Source organism: Taudactylus pleione, unplaced genomic scaffold (genome assembly GCF_031769625.1).
Source record: "Taudactylus pleione unplaced genomic scaffold, aTauple2 ptg000040l, whole genome shotgun sequence".
NCBI classification, from domain to species: Eukaryota; Metazoa; Chordata; class Amphibia; order Anura; family Myobatrachidae; genus Taudactylus; species Taudactylus pleione.
This window is the reverse complement of record NW_028284442.1, coordinates 16,655,622-16,670,383: the sequence shown is the minus strand read 5'-3', so window position 1 is coordinate 16,670,383 and position 14,762 is coordinate 16,655,622.

Sequence of the window (14,762 nt, the reverse complement as noted above, 5' to 3'; positions counted from 1 at the left end):
TTTGGAACCACAGATTCTAGGTCTGAAGTCTTTATTTACTGTATGACTGCGTACGCAAATTAGCATCATCCTTAGAGGTTTATAGGTAGGATATTAGAAGGTATAGGCAGGGGTATATAGAGGTTCTAAGTCAGTATCGTTAATCTTTAAAATAGTTCTTTATTTTTCCTTTTCCAACGTTTCGGGGTTCCCCCCTTCGTCAGGGACAACAGGTTGCAATAACACAATGTCAATAACAAACATATATAGCCACAAGTATCAAGTAAATTACCCTCACCTGCAGAAAGCTGATAACAAACCATCAACACACGAGGTATAGTCGTGAAAAGATGATGTCATCAATCAGCGCCTGTCTAGGTTCAACACTATGTTTGTGTTGCTTGGCAACAAACAATACTCATAGTCATAAATAACTAAATACCACCTATATAAAGCTTATTAAAATGCAGTGTTACCCATATAATCACATAGTGTAAATTTATATACATACAAAGCACATGGCAATCAATTTACAACGAACCACCATAAATATAAATTTCTAAAACGTACAGATCAAATCACTACACAATATACCATATGCTATGATAATATGTTTCTACAGTGGATTTCTATTAATGTGTATCAAGTTATAAAACATATGATAGTACAACATCAATGTTTGCAAAATCGATGTAAACAATCGATGTTGAAAAAAATCGATGTCAGACAATAACAAAAAATAACCACTAACTAAAAAGTCATATTATATTAGAGCAGGGGTGGGGAACCTTTTTTCTACTGAGGGCCATTTTGATATATATAACATTATTTGCGAGCCTAGAGCAGACCACGCCCCCTCTCCATATGATGTCACAAGAGTCGGGGCCACAATCGCCGGTGATTACACCAATGCCCGGAGCATCCTCAGGATGCTCCAGGGAGCTGTAAGGACAGTGGTGTGACCATCTGAAGCGTCCTAAGGAATCTACAGGCGGCACTGCTGCATAGATTCTGGCTGCAGGGTGCCATTCTGGGCACCCTGCTAGCCAGATGAGGCTAGCATAAAAAAGCTCAAAGGGCCAGACCAAATGATTCCGAGGGCCTTATACGGCCCCCGGGCCTGAGGTTCCCCATCCCTGTATTAGAGGAAACATTGAAGACCTAAGGTTTCATTTAAACCTTTCGGAGCAATAGTGTCAGGAGTGACAATCCATTTGCTCTCTCTATGCATTAAGATTTTATTCCTATCACCCCCCCCCTCGATAATGGGTGAATGTGATCAATAATTATCACTCTAATAGAGGCTATCCCATGTTTATATTGGGCACAATGATGAGCTAAAGGTTGATCACTAGTCCCTATCTCTATGGCTTGTCGTATGGCTGTGCGGTGAAGGGCCATCCGCTCTTTAAATTGTAGTTGAGTCTTACCTACATACGACAAGCCACAGGGACAGGTAAGCATATATACCACATACTGTATGTAGATGAGCAAGTTAATGCAAAGTTTATTTGATATAATTTTCCAGTATCGGGGTGACAAAAAGAGTTTCCAGTCAATAATGTTCTACAGGTCACACACCACAAACATCGATAACATACCAACTTTGGTACTTAAGAAATGTATAGGTTTCTGCTGACAACTTAAATCAGTAATATCTAAACGGACCAGATGATTTCTGATGTTTCGATTCCTTGTGAAACAAGGTAACAGCTTAGAGTTATGTAAAGCAGGAAGCCCACAGTCAGTATTTATTATAGGCCACCACTGCTTATATATCTATATAGGGGTCTTAGCATCCCATACAGACTCAGATGTTCTTTTGTTTCTGCTTACAAAGTGCCTCTGAGACATTCCACAGCCATAACCTGATTCACTTTCTGTAGCCTACCAGACCAATGAATTTGAACCACTCCCTATTTAAACCTGCATCTGGAGTCAGTACCTTGCCTGAACAACTTCATTCCTTCCAGGATAGTTCTAGGATCCAGGTCTTAGTACTCCTGTCTCCTGTTTCCAGTGTTCCCCCATAAACTATATTCTACCTTTCCGTGGACTGCACTAATTGCCGCATTGCTAACTCTTTGGCTTCCAGGTGCCTCTGCTTCATACGTTATTTCAAGTGTACTCTGTTACCTGCACTCCAGTCACCATACAGCATACAGCTCCATCCAAGTGCCGTTGCTATATTTGTCTCCGTCTTCCACAGAGCCGGTGTTACCATCCACGACCTACTACGATCTGCTCCTGTGTTTCACCGCCAAGTCTCCATCACGGTGGAGGTTTGCCTGTCATTCATGTCATCCGGTTGCTGTACTATTGGGACATTACGTGCAAGCCTTATTCAGTACCCCCATTGTTACACTCAGCTCTCTGCAGGTCTATCTCTGGTTACCAGTTACATTATTGTACTGACTTGCCAGCCCCAGACAACATTATTGTTGTCTGGGGCTGGCACTGATGAAGCTGTGCATGTTCCAGGGCTGTGAGCAGTGTGCAGAATACAGTTTTAACACCGGGGTGACTGGCAGATCCGTATTTCTTATCGACTCTTCATTACTTGAATTCCTAACCGGGTTCCAGTTCTTGGTTCCTCATGTTTGGCTCTGCATACATAAGACTCCAATTCCTGACCTGAGTTCTGAGTTCCACTCTGCGGGTACAATATTGGTCTGAGTTCCGGGGTGGTCACCTTTGTCCCTGGAATGTGTCCTTAGATCTGCTGGCCATCTTGGTCAATGGGCTAAGGGTCACCCAGAAGTGTGTGGGTTTATTCCCCTCCAGGGGTTCAGGCCCGTATCCCTCTCTGTTGTATGGTTCCTATTCCTGTCACTAATGTACCTTACTATCTATCTGACTCATAAGCAAGAGTTAAGGTGGGTACACACCTGAAAGATATATAAGCAGATCGACTGATCTGCAGATATATCTGCAGATGATGGTGGTCGTTCATACACACTGAACGACCATCATCTGTGCTGCAGTGGGTCCCGGGGGCGTATGTGAGGCCATGCCCCCTTTGAAGGAAAAAACCCACATTTGCGGTGCTGGGGAGGGGAGCGCTGTGTGCCGCTCAGCCCGGCGCACAGCCAATGGGGGGCGCGATCAGCGTGATTGCTCCCCCCCTTTGGCATAGGAGACTGCACGGGCTGCTGCTTTAGCAGCCTCGAACAGTTTCTCAGTGCAGCTCAGCAGACAGCAGCCCCCCCCTCTCTCTGCACCCCTGTGTACGGGCGATCGGCTGATCGCCCAAACGCACTTGCCAATGGACAGATATGTCTGCAGACATATCTGTTCATTGGCTGTGCAGCACAGCCAATGCGATATGTCTGTGAATGACGTTGTTCACAGACATATAGGACCTCATTCAGAGTCGGTCGTTGCGCCCGCACGATCGTTAGGTAAAAGGGGCCGGATATGCAAATGAAGCACTCACAAGTTGCGTTGTTAAGATGGGATCGTTAGCTGGATGAGCGAGGGGAGGATGCGGCCGTAAGACTAAAAATACGCCCCCTTCTTGTTCGCATTACACATCACCGGGCATATAAGGATTAATCGAGACCATCGGGAACCATCGGAGCTGGTCGTAGAGCTTAAGGTTGACCATACCCTCTCTTAAGCACTACGATCAAGTCAGTGTAAAAACCTCCCATGTCACATGTGCCATGACACTACTGAGTTAATTATGCACTCCCATAAAATGCCGTTTGCATAGTCAGGCACGCCTGCATTCGGATCTCCACTCCCCCGTTCACAAGCACCTTCCCCTGTCACCACCCACAAACGCCTCATCCTGTCACTCAAACTAACGACCTGGCCAAATTGAATGCGAGAGAAATTTCTGATCATAATAGCTAGTTTGCACACGTGCATTGCGAATTTTACATGCGCAGTTTTTGCATGCGCAGTTTAGCGAACATCGGTGGTGTACGACCGTGCAGCCGCAACGACTGACTCTGAATGAGGTCCATCGTCTGTACACACTGGCCGACGGGGGCATGATATATTGGCCGATCAATTGATTGCCCAATATATCGGCCAGTGTGTACCCAGCTTTATATACAATATCTCGCCTGTACTTCAGTTCGACCCAAGGGTCCCAGACAAGAGCTACAGAATTCTTAACCAGTGACAATTAACATAATAATGAGGTCACAGTATTCCAAAGAAACATCATTCATTGTGTATATATATATATATATATATATATATATATAAATAGTAGTTGTCATTATAAGGTACTTGACCCAGATGAGGTCTGAAAGGACTTTTTATCCCACATGTGGGGTTTTGTCTTCATTCCTCTAATATAATTAAAGTGCATGAATTTTACCTGTCTTTTCTTACACTTTATAAAATAATACAATGTAAATGTTTTCTACCAGGCAAAAACTGGGTCACTACTGCTGATGTGCATATATAGCTGACTAATAAAAATAACAGAAAAGAATGGTTACACTTATGAACTCTATTTCATATTGAGGCACATTTCTTTCTATTTGTGCAGTATTTGGTATATGGCATATTTTGTGATTATTCTAATGTTTTGATTAGATACAGAGTATCATCAGCGATGTCCTGTCGGCTGTGCTGTATGTCAGATGGGATGGCATTGCTGACGACTGCATGCGGGTAGGTGAAGGATGGAAGGCTACATTGCGGTGTTGTACATCGGATTGTGCAGCGTGCACGGCCGACTGCTATATTGTCGTTCTGATGTGTACCAAGCCTTAATTCACAAATTTATTCTTCTAGCTCGCTGCCCATTTACTCTGCTTGGGGTGATTGTACACGCTGATCACTGCATCTATTTCTATCTACATGCTGACATACAACCTGCGATCAGAGTGATGGAAATCATGTGTTAAGACCTTATCTACTAGGTCAGCGGTTCCCAAACTCTGCCATTATAGTCCAGGTTTTAAGGATGTCCATGTTTAAACCAGATGGTTAAATCAAATTGACTGAGGTACTAATTAAGTCACCTGTGCTCAAGCATGGATATAAATTTGGACTAAAATGGCAGAGTTTCTGCGCTAGGTAATAGACTGTGCAACCCTAGAGGTCATTGCAAATGACCTCAAGGAGAATTGCTGACACATATTCTCATAAAAAGCCATCTTCTTTTATATGACCAACTAACTGCACGTTTTAAGATCCTGTTACATGGTTTCTGGGTATGATATTCTATGACAGCGGTTCTCAAACTCGGTCCTCAGGACCCCACACAGGTCACATTTTCCAGGTTACCCTGCAGGTGCACAGGTGTATTCATTACTCACTGACACGTTTTAAAAGATCCACAGATGGAGTAATTATTTCACTTGTGATTCTGTGAGGAGACCTGGAAAACCTGCATTGTTGAGGGTCCCGAGGACCGAGTTTGAGAACCTGTGCTCTATTTAACTATGGCCAATGTCCTAGAATTCCTTACTACTACCTAAGTTTTCACTCTACCCAGGACAACTCACTTACTGTATTTGGACATGTATCTCTGCTGGAACTTCATTCCAGAGTATGTCATAACATGGAGGAGTTTGCACTCCATATGCAAATGGTATTGGGCAGCACAGATGGTGTAATGGTTAGCGTTACTGCCTCACAGCACTGAGGACATGGGTTCGATTCCTGCTATGGCCCTAACTGTGTGGAGTTTGTATATTCTCCCTGTGCTTGCGTGTGTTTCCTCCCACACTCCAAAAATATACTGGCAGGTTAATTGGCTCCCCACAAAAGATTGACCATAGGGCCTGATTCAGAGCAGCTCGTAAGCGGCCGCTCGTTTGCTCCGAGCGATGTTCGCACAACTGCGCATGCGTATGGTTCGTAATGCGCATGTGCCAACCAGTCAGTGCGGTCGGAAATCGTGTGTTCGCAAAATAGCGAGTGCCTGCTAATTTGAGTGACAGGATGAGGCGTTTGTGGGTGGTAACAGGGGAAGGTGCTTGAAAAGGGGAGTGGAGATCCGAACGCAGGCGTGCCAAACGGTCAAAACGGGCGTTTTAAGGGTGTGCATAATTAACAAAGCAGCGTCATCGACCACGTCACCTGGTTGTTTCTTAGCCTGAACTGTTCGCATGATTGCGGTAGGAAAATCCAACCACAAGCACAGCGAGCAGTTCAGACGCCTTTCGATGTACCCGATTAATCTAATAAATAGCGGAGATGACATAGGATGCGAGCGGCCAGGGGGCGTCTTTACAAAATAGCGAGCGCATGTTTCGTTTGCTCGCTCAGACATAGAGGCGTCAACAGACCACAAAGAGCGAGAGCTCAATTTAGATAGCCGGCCCCTTTTTCTGAACGAGCGAGCGCAAATAGCGTCCGGCTCTGAATCAGGCCCATAGTGTGTATGTTTGTGAGCATGTGGTAGGGAATATTGGGCCTGATTCAGAGCCGTTCGCTATTTGTGGTCGTTCGTTCAAAAACAAGGGGTGGCTATTCAAATGATCCGTTCGCAAATTGCAGTCTGTTCCCACCTCTAAGTCTGAACGAGCGAGCAAAACATACGCTCGTTTATTTGATAAAAACGCCCCCTGGCCGCACGCACCATACGTCATGTCCGCTATTTATTAGATTAATCGAGTACATCGTACAGCGTATGAACTGCTCGCTATTCTTGTGGTTGGTGTTTTCAACCGCTATTTTGCGAGCAGTTCTGAGTTAAAAAAAACCAAGTGACGTGGTCAATGACGCTGCTGTATTAATTATGCACTCCCTTAAAACGCCCGTTTTGACCTTTAAGCACGCCTGCGTTCGGATCTCCACTCCCCGTTTTCAAGCACCTTCCCCTGTTACCACCCACATACACCTCATTCTGTCACTCAAAATAGCAGGCCCTCGCTATATTGCGTACCAACGATTTTCGGCCGCACTGACTGGTTCGCGCATGCGTACTAAAAACCGTGCGCATGCGCAGATGTGCGAACATCGCTCGGAACGAGCGTACTGCCGCTAGCGAGTGGCTCTGAATGAGGGCCATAGATTGTAAGCTCCACTGGGGCAAGGACAGATGTGAATGTTAATGTATTTTCTGTAAAGCACTGTGGAATATGTGTGCGCTAATAATATTGTATCTAGGTTTACAATAAACTATGTAAGCAAATACAATGTGAGTGCATAGGACACATACAGATTAATCTTACAAACTGTACATTGTTATTTTGTGTGTTTTTGAAAGGTTATATTTGTATTTGTTACATCACATTAACAAAGAAATAATAATAAGTTATGTCATCCAGACCAGTTTCGTGATAACAAGAAGAGTACCCTGCTGCTAATGATATGTTTCCACTGCTTCTTCTGTACTTTGACATTATGGAAAGGTCCGGGAAATTACATAGCTAAGATTGTGGCTGCTGTAAAATGTGATAATAATAAAAGATAATTTTGTATTTGGTACATGATATATCTCTGTAACAGCTGATTGTTAGTAAGATCTTGATAAGATGTAGGCTTCACAAGCACAAAGAATGGAGTTTGTGTGTAACAAACATACTGCTTCTATACAGGAAATGCTGCTGGTGTAATACACTCATTTTTAAATATGCAAAGATACTGCATATCAGTAATTATATTGTCCAATAGGCTATTGCATAAAAGTTTGTTAGATCGCCATTAGAGTATGAAAAATTCTATATTTTTTAAAACCCACTTGGGATTATTCACAATCACACTTTGTAGCTATTTTACCTCTGTTTGCACATGGTTTTAAAGCAACAAAAACAGGTTCCACAGAATAAATACTGTAGCATTACAAAGAGAGGACCATTTCCTTTGGACAGGGCCGGATAGGCCATATGGCACTTTTGGCAAATGCCAGTAGGGCCGATGGCCTGACGTGGGCTGGTCTGGCCCAAAAGCCTACCCGAGTATTCCACCTCCCATCGTGCTGCTTGACCGGCATGCACAGAGACAGGGGATAGCCGTGAGGCCATGCCCCCATGACTCGCACACTCTAATGGTACGTGACCCCTTTTTCGTGCATGCATAGAGGAATGCCAGGGTTGATCTACAGCCCCAGTCCGTCTCTGTCTTTGGATAATGACTTTTGACTTTCATTTGAAAAACGATCAGTATATAAAGACCTGCTTTTAAGTAATCACTGCTCACACTTTAGTAAGCATGATTGGAAAACAATGTACAAAACAAAGCCGACACATGCATGTAATACTTTTTTCATTGGATCACTGGAAGTGTGGTTATTTTATGGCATATACTGTACATAGTGAACTTTAATCAGTGGTGGACTGGAGTATGAAGGGCCCACAGGGGAATCCAAAGGGGTGTGGCCAGTAACTGGAGGTGGTGTAGCCAGCCAGGTGCAGCCAGCCAGACTGGGAAAAAGTATTCATATAATATAAGACCCTTATACTGTATATACTAAGAATAACATACTATAACATTCAAGTCCAGATGCAGCAAATTAATATATATATATATATATATATATATATTAATATATATACAGGTATATATATATATATATATATATATACAGTCAGGTGCATAAATATTGGGACATTGACAGAATTTTCATATTTTGGCATCTATTCACCACCGCAATGGCTTTGAAATGAAACAAATAAAATGTGCTTTAACTGCAGACTTTCAGATTTAATTTGAGGGTATTTACATCAAAATCAGGTGAACGGTGTAGGAATTACAACGGTTTCTATATGTGCCTCCCACTTATGTCCCAATATCGTTTGTCCTGCACTACAGAAAGTTTAAGGGAAATCTTTCACCAATATTGTTCAAACAGCACCTCGTCTAGTGTGTATGCGGCTTTACGCTTCATATCTTGCCTCAGGCTCTTCTTCTGACTCCACCTCCTCCCGTCTGCCTGATGTTTGCTCGGGCGGGACCAGCATAGCCATAACTAGACATTTCAACGAGCTGGGCAGTAGAGATCATCAATATCCCCCTCAACTATTTTATATGCCATATTCTCCGCTCCACATACCAATATTATTTCTATTGATTCTGTGCAATATTTATCTCCTCCACTCTTTCTTCAGCTATATTCTCAACCCCACCGCACCTTTTATTATATATTATTGTAAATATTTCCATTACACAAAATTGCTCTAGTTTTTAAAGGGATCTCAATGTTCAACTACTATACACAGCCATATTAATTGCACTGTGTATGTCCTGTGTGAACACATTCCTGAAAGGTCACAGAAAACTGTTTTAAATTGTTCCTCAGCTAGTGGTTTGTTCATAATGGCAGTTACGTTACAAGAGAAGTACCTTAGTATATATTGGCACTGGGAATGAAAGCTGCACACATAAATTAAGAACTGCTTATAATAGCTATGAATAAATGTGCAAAACCGCTGACCCCCCACCCCACACGATATCGCTTACATCCCCATCACTACTTACTCACATTATGTGACACTGTAGGGCCCACACATTATACCACACTGTAGTACATTCATATTATGCCACACTATAGTGTCAACACATTATGCCACACTGTAGTGCCCACAAATTAAACCACACTGTAGTGCCCACACAGTATGCCATGCTGTTGTGCCCACACTTATACATGGCTATTTCCCCCTCTCTTTTACACACATTAACTGTGGGTAAAAGACCCCCCACACTGTAGTACATTCACATTATGCCACACTGTAGTGCCCACACATTAAGCCACACTACACAGTATGCCATGCTGTAGTGCCCACACATTATACCACACTGTAGTACATTTACATTATGCCACACTGCAGTGTCCACACATTATGCCACACATTATGCCACACTGTAGTCCCCACACAGTATGCCATGCTGTAGTGCCCACACATTATACCACACTGTAGTACATTTACATTATGCCACACTGTAGTGTCCACACATTTTGCCACACTGTAGTGCCCACATATTAAGCCACACTGTAGTGCCCACACAGTATGCCATGCACATACTGTAGTGCTCACACATTATATCACACTGTACTGCCCACACATTAAGCCACACTGTAGTGACCACACAGTATGCCATGCTGTAGTACCCACACATTATACCACACTGTAGTACATTTACATTATGCCACACTGTAGTGTCCACACATTATGCCACACTGTAGTGCCCACATATTTTACCACACTGTAGTGCCCACACATTATGCCACACTGTAGTCCCCACACAGTATACCATGCTGTAGTGCCCATCCATTATACCACACTGTAGTACACTCACATTATGCCACACTGTAGTGTCCACACATTATGCCACACTGTAGTACCCACACATTAAGCCACACTGTAGTGCCCACACAATGTGCCACACTGTAGTACACTCACATTATGCCACACTGTATTGTCCACACATTATGCCACTCTGTAGTACCCACACATTAAGCCACACTGTAGTGCCCACACAGTATGCCATGCTGTAGTGCCCACACATTATACCACACTGTAGTACATTCACATTATGCCACACTGTAGTACCCACACATTATGCCACACTGTAGTACCCACACATTAAGTTACACTATAGTACCCACACATTATACCACACTGTAGTACATTCATTTTATGCCACACTGTAGTGCCCACACATTGTGCCACATTGTAGTGCTCACACATTATGCCACACTGTAGTGCATTCACATTATGCCACAGTGTAGTGTACTCACAGTATGCCACACAGTACTGCCCACACATTATACCACATTGCTATGTCCCTACATTATGTCACACTATAGTGCCCCTATATTAAACCACACTGTAGTGCAAACACATTATACCACACTGTACTGCCACATTATGCCACACTGTACTGCCCCTGCCAACACTTACAGTGAAGCTGCACCTGACCAGCAGACTAGGTTTTGCACAATGCACATGCACACTAGCAGCTGGGTGTGGCTACTGTTTTTTTTAATCAGATTTTAGGAAGATTACTGATAGCAATTCTTTTTTTCCCTTGTACCTTAGAGTTGTAATAAAGAAATATTTGTTTGTTACGAAACAGAAGATGTATTTGTAATTGTAACCAAGCTGTTTATTATGACCATCTGAACAGTCATTAAAGCAAGTTGGAACCTGAATTTCAGTAATGCAACAAAGTATTGTGTTAAAATATAAACAGAGTCCCCAGATGTTTTAAGTTGCCATTTTGTACTGAGATACAGCAGGCAAGGTGAACAATCCAAGTAAATAACTTCTGTAACTCTTCCAAGTGTGAATTAAAGATAGTGTAATGGTAAGTTTTTTTGTTCAAGGCTCAAAAAGTCACAAATAGAATACAGCTATAATGAGAGAGGCATGGGTCCACCGATGCAGACCCTTGCCTTGTCCCTCCTGGAAAACAGGGGCGACATGTCCCCATTTCTGGGAATGGTGGCCAGCCATGTCCCCACTCTGCCCCCAAATGTCATAGCATGTCAATCATGCTGTGGCTTGGTGGGGGGGTCTGCGAGCAAGATCGCAGGACTCGTTCTGCAAATGCACAGAATGGGTCCTGCGCATGTGCACACCCTAAACCATTGGAGACATGTGATAACACAGATTTTCAGAGACAATTCTTCAAAACCTAGGACTGTTCTTGGAAATTAAGGATGATTGGCTTCTGTTCAGTTAAATGTCACAGCGGTGATTCTGGAATTGTAGAGCTTGTATGCTGATCTACTGCCTATCTAGTGTATACTTAATAGATTAAACCAAATTTAACCTAGGATCAGAGGTTACATTCTCAAATATTTGATATGAATATTTAACACTTTCAAAGCAAGAGACTCTGCTCCTTTATCAAAGGAAATTTCAATCCTGGAGTCCAGGGATTCAAAGTAACGGAAGGAAAACAAACAAAAATATACTGAGGTGACCAGTTCCCAGCTCATGGGACCCTGATTAAGAAAGACTGCTTTACTGATTGCTATACGGTGCCAATAAGGCCCCTGCATCTTTGCTAGGAAATTAGACTGAATCAGATTTCAGTAGGTCATTTAACCTTCAGGACTGGAAGACACAATGTAGTTTTGCTACTGCTATTATTATCCTTAACATTCATCTACTGTAATCTAGCTACAAATTCCTGCTATGACTGTGCCTGGTATCTTCATGATTTGTACCAGACCACCCCTGGCTTCATGTTTTTGAGAGGTTATAGGTGTATGTATGGCTGAACTCCTTGGTATGTGAGAAAAAATATCTAATGCCACAAGAGTTCATATGAATATTGTTACATTTATATGTCTGACTTTTCCTCCAGTCATTGCATAATGTGGGCAGACTGCCACCAGTCACATCCAGTTAGTCAAATCCAAACTGAACTGGATTATGCTGAATAAGATCTTGGCAAAGTTTTGAACATGAAACAAATACATTTTCTTCAAACCAGAGATCTATGGATATCTTATGCCTGTCCTCCGCCCATTATTTTACAAACTTGTTGATCCTCGGCAAGCATTAGCTTTACCTTTGTTCTATGAACACTTCTGCCACCTGTATTCCTCAGCTATTGATAACTTGAATATTTGTTTTCATCCTGGCTTTCCTTTTATTTAATTTGAACTATTTGTTCTTAAGTCAATTAACCCAGCTGCCCTGGTAATAACCAATACAGTTTAAAAATACAAAATAAAATATCTGTGATAATCATAAGTTTGTCATGTGTTCAGGAAGTATAGCTAACAATTCACAGACAAATTCTTTGGAAATAATGGGGAAAAAAGTCATTTGTATTTTTAAAGCCCTCAGATGTTCATAAAAAGTAAAAAACTGCAGATCTGTCTATAAGAACAATGAAGAACATTTACTTAGTAGATGTGGAGCCCATATTTTGTTTCTGCAATTGCTTACTGTAAAGTGGATGAAATTACAGCAATTTCTGCAGCCAAGTGGGTAACAATAGATATGGGAACACACAACACACTCCCCTGTGATAAAAGATACAAATTTGGAAAACTCTGATTGTTTTTTGTTTTATCTCTTCTTAGCATAAAATTTAAACCTTAAGGGGCCTATCCTATTTGCCGACTTTCTGCATGATGCGACCAAAACAGGAGGTTTTGGTCAGATCGTGCAGAAAGTCTGCAAGTGGATAGCCGGCAAGGACCAGCGATGAGCGTGCACGCTGGGTAATTGCCAACCCCGACTATCTATGCAGCACACCCAATCACACTATATCGCATGCGACCCACGAATCAGACATACCACACTGCACAATATGCCTGGTTTGTCACAATATGGCCGATTTGCCCGGAAACTACAAATTGGGTCGATATCATGCAAGTGTGTACTCGGCCTCAGTTTCCGTTATGTTAATTAAATTGTTGTTTATATATTTTATTTTCCTTTTTTATCTTCAATGCTGTACACATTTTTCTTTAATGTAAATAAGCTTTGAGCCAGCAACTACCTCTATTGCTGTTGTCCATAAAGATATTTTTCTCTGGTAGCTAGATCTGTCATATCCTGGCACATGTGGCCCAGAATGTTAACTATTGATTCTGTGCCACTGATTATGCAGGGCAAGTCCCATATGTATGGCTGTCTGCTGGAGGATAAGGTTTCCACTAGTATCCAGGGGAATGCAGTTTAGAACCCTGAATATGTTACAGTCCTATGTCTGTATGTGTACCTTGAAAATTAAACAAAATAGTTGAGAATTGTAATTTGGGCAAATATATATATATATATATATATATATATATATATATATATATATTAGCTATACATAATGCAAACCAATAACATTTTTATAATTAAATAATTTGCATTTCTAGAAACATACTTTTGTTTTTACAACAAGAACATATGTTGCATAAACCAGAAATTATTACTTGAGCCATATTTAAATGTTTTAAAAACATATTTGTATTCTATTGCTATAAATTGCGGCAGCAAAAAACACTTTATACCCTATGCCCTCCTTTTTATACACATTGATTGGAATCTTAGATCAGTGTGGAGGACAAGTTATAAAACGACACAAACTGTCAATGACACAAGGTTTGGCGGAAGAGACAAATACGGGACAGGAGTGGTGCAAAAATGCTTCAGAGGTTGTATATATAGAGAGGTTATTTATGTATTTTGCAACAAATATATCCGTTTCAAAGGATGCTAACATTTACTGCACTAACCAGCATGGTATGGTATAGAAAGATGTATTTAGTAACTCTGTAGAAAGATGTATTTAGTAAATACTGTAGAAAGATGTATTTAGTATACTCTGCAAAACACAAAGTACAGTAGTATCTCACAACAAGAGACATTGTGTTGTTGACATGGTAGTGGTACAAAGCAAATTTTATTAGGTTGTGCACCCAAAAAATATACATTAATTTTTAAAGTCAAACATTCATCATTCAATCATTAACCCCGTATTCCCCTCATTTATCATTAAGTCCTCCATCATTAACCCCCTTTTATGATCATCATTTTCCATTAACCTCACTCAACATCATTTTCAGTTAATGTGCCCACCCCCCACAATATCATTATTTTCCATCAACACCTTTCATAATGACTCATTCTTCATTATTTCTTTAAATTGTGTCTAACATTGGTTGCCTCATGAAAAACAACACATATTGCATCTACAATGATTAACAGTGCCATCTGGTGGCTGTTAATAAGCTTTTAATGTATTCAGGTTTGAGTATTCTGTCTGTACCCACACTGCAAACATTGTACTACAACACAACAGTGAGGGGCATATTAATAATGGATGCAGGGTGTTCGGTGCACATGGGCCCCTGGCACACCCTGACCCAAACTTTTTTTAATACTTACCTCTCAGAAGTCCCCCGGAGTAGCACT